This window comes from Protopterus annectens, chromosome 7.part0, assembly GCF_019279795.1.
Source record: "Protopterus annectens isolate FY-2018-M chromosome 7.part0, PAN1.0, whole genome shotgun sequence".
Lineage (NCBI taxonomy): Eukaryota > Metazoa > Chordata > Ceratodontiformes > Protopteridae > Protopterus > Protopterus annectens.
This window is the reverse complement of record NC_056739.1, coordinates 1,659,672,877-1,659,685,115: the sequence shown is the minus strand read 5'-3', so window position 1 is coordinate 1,659,685,115 and position 12,239 is coordinate 1,659,672,877.

Sequence of the window (12,239 nt, the reverse complement as noted above, 5' to 3'; positions counted from 1 at the left end):
TATGCATTAGCATGACTGTTCTGATGGACATGAAGTCTGAAACTCAGATGTGTGCCATCAGTCCCTGACCTCAGTTCTCAATGATTTGCCAGTGATTTGACAGGCTACCACAAACGTATGAGAGACAGACCAGATATATGAGTCCAAAATTGGGACATTCAGTGCAAATCTGTAGAGCTGACAGTGATTGTCAGCACAAAATCAAATTGAAAATAATGTACAATCATACAAAAATATTGCAAGTTGGATGTACATTTTGTGACATGTTTTACTTTTACAATACTGGAGTAACTGATTACAGACACCATTATGATGTCTGCTTGGAAATATATAACACTATTTTACATGTCTGTGTTTCTTGGTCAGTCATCAGTTATTTATCCAGTAGTCTGGAACATACGGTGTGTACACCATTCAATATTACTGCATTTACAATGACAAAGGATATTATGTGGGACTGATATGATATGCAGCTGCCATCTAAGGAAAAACAGGTTGTATGTCACAAACAAGCATTGACTGTTCTTTTGAGGGAGGGGGAAAGAAGATGTATGCCTGCTATGGCACTAATAAGAATGTGTTGGTCTAGTTACCCTACATGTCTGGCATCCTGCCTGTCATATGATTTAGTTATGGTTTAGAACTGTCATCTATAACACAACCATAGTACAGATGTATAGTGCTGTCGGAGGATGGTTTTAGCCTCCTAGTTGTTGAGTAAGTGTGCTATGGCTTGTCTCCCAACCAAAGCAGGGACTTACGGAGCATGGCTGTCTGCCTACAACCACACCTGCTGCTGGTTCCTCCCCTGGGTCATCATTGGCCTGTGGCTATGGTGACCTTGGCATTATCAGTAGGATGTGTTCTCCATCCCCTTAAATATCCCGCTGCAGCTGTTTTCCACTATATTAACTTAGGCAGCATAGCACATAGTATTAGCATTGAGGGACATGTCAGTGGATTGTAATGGTACCCTCGGCCAGAGGTATTTAGGTGCTGGAACTGTTGGTACAGTAGCTGAAATACATGCTATATGGAATTACTGGTTGGACTGTGTGTCTCATGATGGTGTTCCTCTGTGTGTGTGTGTGTGTGTGTGTGTGTGTGTGTGTGTGTGTGTGTGTGTGTGTGTGTGTGTGTGTGTGTGTGTGTGTGCGGGTGTGTGTGAGTGTGTGTGTGTGTGTGTGTGTGTGTGCGTGTATCTATGATGGGCTTCCTCCACCATGAGTCTAGTGCATAGCATGCATACACACCGAAGTGAGCCTTGCAGATATACCCCATAGCACATATCTGGCGAAGTTGGTGAATATGGCACATATGAAAGTCATGCCAACTGCAAGGGTGCCAGCACACATTTACCACATGATTCCCATGACATTACACATGACTTCGCAGTTGTTCCAGCGGTAAACCTTATGGTTAATGCAGACACTACACTGTTCCCCAGGTGTTGTTCTCTTGTGTATATGACTCCAATGTATGGCACACATTACTGGAGAGTAGTGCAATATATGTTATGATTGTAGCATACCTGTGATCCTCAACTCCGAACCTGTGTTAAAATATATTCTGTCATGTTGTATCTTAGCGTGCAAGAATGTTTGCAAGATCTCAGATGCTGATGCAAATGAAACAGCAAGCATGTCCCCTGGTAGCCTGTTAAGGGTACCTGTGGATAATATACTAAGTTAAACACATACCTTTTATTCCAATGGGATGTGTTCCCTGTGTTTGTCTCCGTATCTGTCTCATGGCTGCCAGAGGTCCCAAAATTCCTTTACTGTGTTGTTGGCTTGCAAAGTCATCACCCTCCATGTCTATAGCTATTGGCAGCAGCAGGAGCACTGGCTTCAATTTGTAGCACACACAAATGTATGTAAATTGTAGCTGCTACTAACAATCTGTCAGTGCTTGTGTTGTATGTGTACTCCACTATTTCTTCACTGCATATATGAGAAAGGGCCTGGTGTCTACATTGATGCCTTATACTTTGTTGAGTAGCTTCACAGGATTGGTTGATTAGCATGCACTTCAGCTGCACATGCTGCAATTAGTATCTGTGAGGCACGGACTAGGTCAGGTGCAATCAATTAATAATGTACACCATTATAAAATGGCAAATGTGTAGCTAGAGAAACCGATGTGGATGAGAGTTGTTTCAAACTCGGTGATACATTAATTATGCTTAATTATATATCTGCATGTCATCCTTTTAACTGCTTGCAAATCTTATTTGTGTTCTGACTGCATCTGTAAGCATTCCTGTTGTATGCTGCTGCTCTTAGAAGGCTCAGAGGTGGACTTTTAATTGCTTTTATAGAAGGCTAAGTGAGTGTAGTTCATGTTACTGTTCATACTGCATAACTTAGCTGTAAAATTATTGCCTTAGAACAGCCATACTTGCTTTGTGCAATATATCCTCTCTGTATTCACTGCTGGATTGTACAGCTGTTATCAGTCAGAGGCTGCATGTTAATGCTGATAATGTATGCAATTTAATCAATTTTACTTTTTATCTGTATACCTTGCATGCTTTGCACATCACATTCTGTAACCTTTGCACTAATTCTGCCTTATTTAATTTTATTTTTCAGTCGCATGGGTTTCTTTCATGCGCGACCCCCACCCCCACTTGGGATTAACTACAATACACATTTTCCACTTCATCCACTGAAGCTGACTATCATAACTAAATAAAACTCCAGGAAGCAAGAACCTGACACCCTACAGCTTTTCTGTTGTAATAGGTGAATTGCAACTTAGGTTTTGTTAGGGTTTTAAGGCTTAAAAGGTGTATGCACAACATCAGTGAAGGGTTCCAGCCAATTGACACTATATTGGGCCAATACCTTGAATCAGCCTTACACACACACACACACACACACACACACACACACACACACACACACACACACACACACACACAGTCCCAAGCCTTTACTGTTTACATTAGTAAATTTTGCTTTTACTTTCAGCATAGTCTCTAGACTAATCACAACTCTCTCTAATTTACACTGCAGGCACATAAACAGGGCTTTTTGACAGTTTTAAAGTATTCCAGAGCTACTTCATTTAAGCTTTTGTTAGATGCTGATATTTTAAGCTCAGTACTCACCTTTAAACTGATAATTTTTTCAGGTCTTCTCCCTGTGGGGCTGAACCTGCTCCGTTCTCTATGCTCACTCCTCTCCCTTCCCTGCCCCCATCCCCACCCACCCCCATAACATCAACCTTATACCTAGCCTGACCCCTCCCATACTTCTCTTGCACCTATCCCACAACCCCCCTAATTATTCCCCTATCATACCTCCTCATTATTGTACTCTACCTCCCCACCCATTTCTAAATAAGCCCATATAGTACTCCATCCTCTAAACTACTTCTATCCTGCTCATATTCTTTATCACACTGCCCTCAACCACCATCATGTCCATCACAACTATTACTTTGATCTTGCTTCTCTCACTTGCACTCTCTCTCCTAACAAAAATCATAACTTTCCAGGCACCCAACATAAATCCTGCACATACCTGTACAACCAGCACCCATAATCCACAATTATCAAGTTACTCAGACATCCACCCTAGCTTATTCACAGCTAATACCTCTGTACTATGCAAAGTGAAAATTCTACCTCTCCAAAGACACTCCCCTTATCATACCACCAGCAGCAACTACACCATTTTTAGTAAAAATCTGAGAAGTATAACCTACACAATTTGCCAAAGCAATATTTCCCAGTGTGCAACCCACAGCCTCCCTCAGCTACAGCAAACCTAGCAAATCTCTTATGCTATCAACCATAAATCTCCAAAGCCTTAGGAACAAGATACCTGAACTCCATGCCTGGATTTCTAAGTAGAACCCAGATATTATAGCAGCTACCTGGTTGAAATCATATATAAAAGACACTGAATTTCGACTCAACAAGAGAGGAGGAGGGAGTAGCAATACTTTTCTAGCAATTACACATTAATCCCTATGCAAAACCAACACCAACTTCACCCCAGACGTATTAAAACTTAACAACCATTGCATAAACAACATACCAATATTGGAAAACATACTTGCCTGGACTTCCCAAAATATAGATAATGAAACCATCATTCTAGGTGATGTAAATATCGACTGGCTAGATATAGGCCACAACAACAAAAACCTAAATCTTCAACTAATTGAAGACATCACTAGACCTCACAAGGCTCCACAATAGACTGGATATTAGTATCCCACCCTTTCAATGTCATCAGTGCAAGCATACTACCTAATACCATTAGTGACCACCACCCAGCATATATCATATGCAAAACTACTCCAACCACAGGCCAACACCAATATAAATCTACCTATTTAATGAAACCTTAATAAAGTAAACTGGAAACCCTCCTATTGAATTCTTTAACTCAACATTTCTAGACATCCTAAATAGGCAAGCACCCACCTGCCAAAAACGAATAAAACATAACCATGCATACTGGCTCTCAAAATCCACCAAAGAAGTAATGTCCACAAGGGATAAAATCTGGAAATCATAGCAGAAAAACAAAGACCCCTCAACTCTACTACATTACAAGCAACTCCGTAACCAGGCAAAATGTCTAATAACCACTGATAAAAAAGACCACTACTTCCACTTACAAAGCCAACATTAAAATAATCCCCAAAAATTCTGGTCTTCCATCAGCCAACTATTACACCCAGGCTCTCAAAGCAACCCTGACCCACAAAAACTCCCACTGAACTTGCTACCCTTTTCAATTCCTACTTCATTGACACCATAGCTAACCTAACCACCACCTTTCCTACAGTTAACAGCACCACCACCAAGACAGCTGATGAACAAATCATCCCAGAAAACAAGTCTACCCTTAACCCTAACTTAAAATTCCCCCATACCCACCAGCAAAAAACTTTACTTAAGCTAAAACCCTGTACTCTGGCCCTGACAATCTACCCCACACTTTGCAGCTAGCATCCCATCAGCATACTCTATAGATCAATTCCCATCAGCATACTCATTAACAGATCAATAAGAATCCCTTGTCCCAGATATCTGGAAAAAGCATTCATTCTTCCCTTACCCAAAGGTGGCACCAACACAGACACCACAAACTTTTGACCCATAGCAATTCTCTCACCCCTCTCTAAAATACTGGAAAAATGCATCCATGCCCAACTCCTCAACCACCTGCATGAAAAATCAAATTTTACCACCCCACAGCACATGGTTCAACAAAGGACACAGCACCACTACCACCCTCCTTTCCTTCCTTGATACAGTTAACTGGGCACAGGATTCTGATAAAATAATTGCTTCACTTTTCCTTGACCTCTCCAAAGCTTTTGCTACCATTTCCCACACTATCCTACTCTCTAAACTATCCACCCGCCACATTTCTCCTCCTACCCTACAATGGTACAACAGCTATCTCTCCAATAGGCAGCAATCCACCAAATAGCAACAGTCTTACTCTCCCTTCCTCAGTACATCCACAGGGGTACCCCAGGGCTCCATACTTGGTCCTCTCTTATTTAACATCTTTATTAACAACTTTCACACCACTCTCCCACAATGCTCAGTAATCCAGTATGCTGATGACTCTAAAATAACACTGACCCTGCAAATTCCAACTCTGAACTCCAGCAAATTACCCAGAATGTCCTCACATCTACTGAATTGTGGATGCTTAACAATCATCTTGCCTAAATCCAAAAAAAAACTAAACTAGTAATTTTTACTCCTAGGAAAACCACTCCATTTGATAAAAAACTCTTCACTATACAATCCCAAGACAATACCACTATAGAAGTTGTCCCACACACTAGATTACTAGGCATTATTATAGATGAAAACCTTAACTTTGACCTACACATAAACAATAACATCAAAAAACACACCAAAAGCTTGGTATGCTCTACAGGCACCAACACTTTCTTAGCCTCTCTACTAGACAAACCCTTGCAACTACCTTTTTATTACCCTCTCTCCTTTATGGTGGCCTTCTCCTCACTAATATCCAAAATTCTACAAAATCCAAACTTGCTATGTGTTACAACAGAATAGCAAACTTTGCCACCAAGGCCACATTCTCATCCCACCATTGTAAGTCACTGAAACAATTAAGGTGGCTGGAACTCCCCCACCATCTCTCATTCACCCAACTAACTACTGTGCACAAAATAATCTACAGACCCACAGACTGTCCTGCTCTCTCAACTCTACTTGCCAAATACCATTCCAGCAGGCATCTAAGATCTGAAAATCATCTACTTCTAAAAGTAGATAAGCCCACCTTACCTGCTGGTCAACTCCTCTATGCCTTCACCATCGCCAAACTATGGAACTCACTTCTGCCTTCTATAAGGAACACAGGCACCACCACCGTCAAACAAATGCTGAAAAATCATCTCAACTCTTCCTGGCTATGTTCCTGCTCTATAACCTAACCTCTTCACTCTCCTTATATAATTACTAAACTCCTATGTCTTTTACTACTAGTGACTGATGATATTTTCTCCATATTTATTTTTATCTTCACTTGTTGATTCTGGTACAATAATACTGATCTCTGTTTATACCAATCTGATTGAATTCATTGAATTCTGCTTTAATGTATATTTTTTGTATATATTGCTGTAATCAAACAAACTAGATTCCTGCTTTTATGTATATATTCTGTATATGTTACTATATTTACTATCTGTAACACTATTTCTGCTTTTGTATTAATTAATGTTTATATTTTTTCTGTATCTCGTTGGAGCTTTTCTCCCCGGGCCTCCACTGAAAATGGGCTCTTTTAGGCCCAGTGGACTTATCCCGGTAAACAAATGCAATAAATAAATAAATAAATAAATAAAGCATTTATTTTGGGAAAGTATATCTCAACAGAGGTGTATCGCACTGCATCACGTATGTATCCATTTTGTTAACTAAATAATGCATATGTTGGAATGTGCAAAGGAATGCTATGAAGTAAATCAGTAAGCATTTAATAGAACTGTACTCATGACATGGCCTTGGTTCTCAGCCATTTGAGAGTTACAGAGGAAGCAGAGTAGGCCAAATGTCTAATGCTGTGTGATAACTGTGCACACACATTTCAAGGATTGTTCCTTTGAGAGGACTTTTGAATTTACACTGCTGTTTGGTTAGCACATCTGTCCCTTAGCCTGTTATATTTTTTGTTTGGGATGGGGGGAGATGAGTCCCTGCTATGGTACAAATCTGAATAGACTGTTGTGTTGGGTTTGTGAGCATAATTATCTGTTGTAGCAAAAACAAGGGTATGTTCATCATGCTACTCTCATTGTTTTGTAGCCCAGTTGTTATTTGTTGACCACTGTTGAATCTTTAAATTGTAATCAAGTGGTGAATACTGAGAGCCTTCATGTACTGCCTTATCAGTACAGAGTTTATTTGTACATATGTGATCCTTATATGTGTTATCATTATTTTGTCTTTCAGTAAACAATATGCTTGCTCGGTGTAGACCCCATTTTTTATGAGGAAGAGAATGACCTCATCATTGAAACGTTAAGGCAACATCAAGCAGTCCTGATGTCCAGGGGCAGGCCAATATGTCACAATGTTTGGCCCTGTGGGATGAATTGATCCAAAATGTAAATGCTACTGGCCATCAAACCACAGCTATGAGCAGATATGACACAGAGCCACACACATGATCCATGCTGCTGAAATGGCAAGTGATTGCCAGGTCACCAGTTGTGGACCTGCAACACATCAACCCCTCAACACCACTGAGGAATTCCTGGCAAACATTGCCACACAGGAAAGCTTCCAGCAGTCCATCAGCCAGTATGTTCTGGACATGGGTGCCACTCCTGCATCTCAGGAGATGCTTCCAGGTAGGCTTTGTTAGATCATTGGTAGAATATTATTGCATCCATAATGTAATAGTGAATATAGTTTTAATGTGTGCCAGGTTACTTTTTTGGTGGGGTATGTAAGATAAGTGCTGTTTTAAGCTCATTTAGAGGATGCCAACCACATTATTGTTAACATTGCAGTTACTGTAGATATAGGTCATTAAACGTTTTACCCTAATTATACTGTTATATGTGGTGCTGTTTCCATTAACTTTAGCTTTGTGTTTTTCAGATCCATCAGGAATCCACAGATCTAAGACTCCTGCAGTAGGTAAGCAGAATGCATTTGTGCCAATAATGTAGAAATATCCCAATATATCTGCTATTGTCATCTCAGGCATGCTGTATGAATTGCTGTTCTGTCTGCATAATTGTCAACTATACAGATATTTGCAGAATGTCCAGATGCGAGACTCATACCTCTGGCTGATATTTAAGATCATAGTGATTGAGTTGCAAAGTATTGACAGGGCATTAAAGACTGGAGACATAAGATAATGAAAGAGATCTCACATGCAGACTGCATACCCATCATAAATGCCGCAATTAAACCATAGCTGTTAGTCTATCATCTTTCTAGGTTTGTAGGGCAATTTGTCACAGTGGTATCTATGTTGGGGCCTTTGTCCTCACATTATCCATGGCCTTGTCCACATCCTTTGCTCTAGGAGGATTTCAGGTATGAATGTCCGTAATAGTGGCAGCTGTATAAATTGCTTAAAATATATTGCAGCATAGTAGTGCATGTATTAATATACTCCTGTTTTCCTGCCTTTTCTCACAGGTGAACATGGAATTGGTTCTGTGTCTCCTATGCCACCTGATGTCAGTTCATTGTCATACACTAATGATGATGGTGGTGGCCAAAGTGAGGCACAGCCAGGGGTTGCAGAGGCTGATTCTGATACAGAGGTTGACATTCAGCAACCCCTTCATTATCACCAGACACAGCCAATATGCCTATGCATACCCAGCCCACTAAGGCCATCGATATTGAACAGTTGGAGGGTGAGAACATTGAGCAGAGAAGTGTGGCTACTACTGCGCCTCCAGTGACTGTTGACACTGGCCATAGCCAAAGTGTTGGCAAGGTAGCACACAGGTGGCTGGATAGGGGTGCTCGGAGAAGGCCTGCTGTCCTTCCCCAACCTGTTGCAGATGTCTCATCAAGTGTCACTTGACATATGTTGAGGGCCATGTTGGAGACACAGGCACATCTAAAAAGAACACCAGGAGAATTCTCAGGGTTATAGATACAGCACAGTCTAATATCTGTGACTGCCTCCACCATGTTCTTGATTCCATGGATCATTTGAATAATGCATTGGAACAGGATGTGTCTGTGAGTGAGTGCAGTGTATCTGTCAATGAACACACATTTTCTGCAATGGAATGTCTGCTGGGAGGGGACCGTCAGCCTTGTGGGCATAGGTCAGCAATGACATCTGCTGAGAGCCAATGTCACCATGCTCGATCATGCTCCCACAGTGGCAGTACATTCACTGCTCCAGCAGGGAATGTGCTGTCCACACTCAGATATAGCAGGCCATGGGGTCGTGGTCCTAGGCATTCCCATGAAGGGAGCACATCCAGCAGCCATCGGTCACCTTCAGGTAGTAGCACAGCATCTGACCATGGGTGTGGAGGTGCCTGTGCAACTCCTGGCAGCGCTAGGTCATGTGTTCGAAAGAGAAGGCAATGAACTGTCTTCTCTACTATGCATAGCTCACAGCTGTCTGACATACAGATATGCATCACTAGCAGTGAGTTCATGCAAACACTCGCACACCAATGTCATACTGAGGGCACCTACAGACACACATGCAACATTTATATGGTCCATCTTGTCTGCTTCCCTAACTTACTCACACACACACTTGCCAGCCTTTTGTGTCAGCCTTGGCCTCCTGCACCCCACCCCCCACAACACCCTGTGCAAGTGATGGTAACTGTGCCACATTCCTGTCATCTATCTTTTGGATTCAGGGATACTAAATCTGTATGTCTGATGCACAAGGTGACTCTTTCTATTAATATGATGTTATTACCTCCTTTTGTACTGTTCAACTGATAATTGTACATGTCAATTAGATTGTACGTAGCCATGTAGACAGTTGCTTCCATAGTAGCTTATCTAATGTATAGTGTATGCTTTTGTAAGGGCTATGAAATCAGACAATTACATGTGTATCATTAATATATCTAACTTTCTGACTGAGGATTGTTTAGTACAAACATATGAGTGCACATTAAAGTCAACCCATCAGATTCTGAGCTCATGACTGTATGTCAGCAATGAAGACAAATCTCATCAGAATGGTAATACTGTATGATTTTTTTTTTTTTTTTTTTTTTTTTTTTGCATGCACATCGTCATAGGTTCTGGGGTTCATAAGATGTGACTAGGGTATGGACCTGATGGTGTTTAGAAGCATAAGACTTACATCTAAATATATTATTCAAAGGCAGATATAATGCATGGCCAAGGTTTGTCTAGCAAGGACCACACATGTCCAGGAGAGCAGCAGCAGCAGTGTTGCATGCATATAATGTTTTCACATCAAGTCAACCAGCCGGCCCTTCAACAAAATAATGGAAGTGCTCTGCTTGACATGGATTTGAAGCTTACTGCAGAGGAGTGACAACCTGTGAGAGCTGTATCTGTCTCTACAGCATGCTCCATGCATGTCATAGTGTACATTGAGGTCCCTGAAACAAGTAACTGGGATCCCACATTATTTGCGCATGTGCAGCATTAAGGCATACATAATCCACTTCAAAGTTATATATATATATATATATATATATATATATATATATATATATATACATTAAGGCATACATAATCCACTTCAAAGTTATATATATATATATATATATATATATATATATATATATATATATATATATATATATATATATATATATATATATATATATATATATATATATATATATATATATATATATATAGGATACTGCACACAATGTCAGCTATGTCAGTCTGCCCACAGAAGACGTGCGTAGGAGACCCTATGATGTTTAATTACTCAGACATGTCTGAGGTCTGGTGCAATACATATCAAGGGGAGGATTATATTTATTGCTACGTCTGATGAGGGATGGATATAGGGGATTACTTACATATATTGCTAGTGATGTAATACTGTTGCTAATCGGATGTAGGATGTAGACTGTCTACCTACCTACAGTAGACCCAAGTTGCACTTGACAAATGTACCAAGGACTATCAATACAGACATGGGAAATACTGTACTCATAGTTATTTTATAACAAGCAGGTACATTTATTATTAACACAGATTACGGTGATTCATTCCTGTGCAGTTCAAGTAACATCCATGGCTTTGTCAGCAGTCATCAGTGCCACAGACTCTCTGCTTTGTCCAGGACTTCTGAGACATTTAGTCTAACATGAGTGGCCACAGCACTGACACATCTGTTAACACACAGGTGACATGTCTGCTGCTTGAGGTAATGTCTCACACTGTGATTGAATGTTGTTGGTCTGTGATTCCATTTGCAAATCAACTGATAACATAGGATTTGATATTCACCTTGGTTAGTTTCCCACTGAGGACAAATGTTGGATTGTGATGAAGGTCTTGGCCAAGTTACAATAGGATGTGTGCACAGTTCTGACATGTTCTATGTCTGTGGTCATAGTCTTGAATCTGACCAGGTTTTGTAGCCAGAAGATACCCTTGGGAAAACTTAACTGGAACACATCTAGTGTTTAGAGGACACCTATTTCCCTGTGTCTGAGATGCATGCAAATTGTATCCATTGTCTTATGGCAGAGGTTGCATAAAGTTATGGTTCTATAATTACAATTGTATTTTGCCAGTCATGCCTTGTGTAGTTTGAAAATAGTCACTATATTCAATTCATTGTGGACAACAGCAGTATTCATACTGTGACAGCTTTGTCAATTGTAGATACCACAGCTCAAAGGTGATGTTGCACACATGGTCTGTAGTAAGTGTGGTGGAAGCATGGGGCCACTGTTCAGCCAAACATATCTGCTAGCAGGTTTGGAAGTGACACTGTGTCAGTGTGTGAGCTACCGTACACATTTTCATCCAAATACGTCTGAGTTATATCATTTTGCAGATATACATGAAGAAAGCACTCTGGTTATCCCTGGATATGTTGTTGTATAAAGTCTTAGCATGGTTACTCTGTGTGGATTCTTGAGATTGTCTTATTTGCATGTTTATGCTAAGGGGTGTGGCCTTCCACACCTGGTTTCTCAATGTTGCAATTATAAATAGCAGCTTTTTTCACTTACTGTATAATGTAGTCATTACAAACATACACCGGTATGGT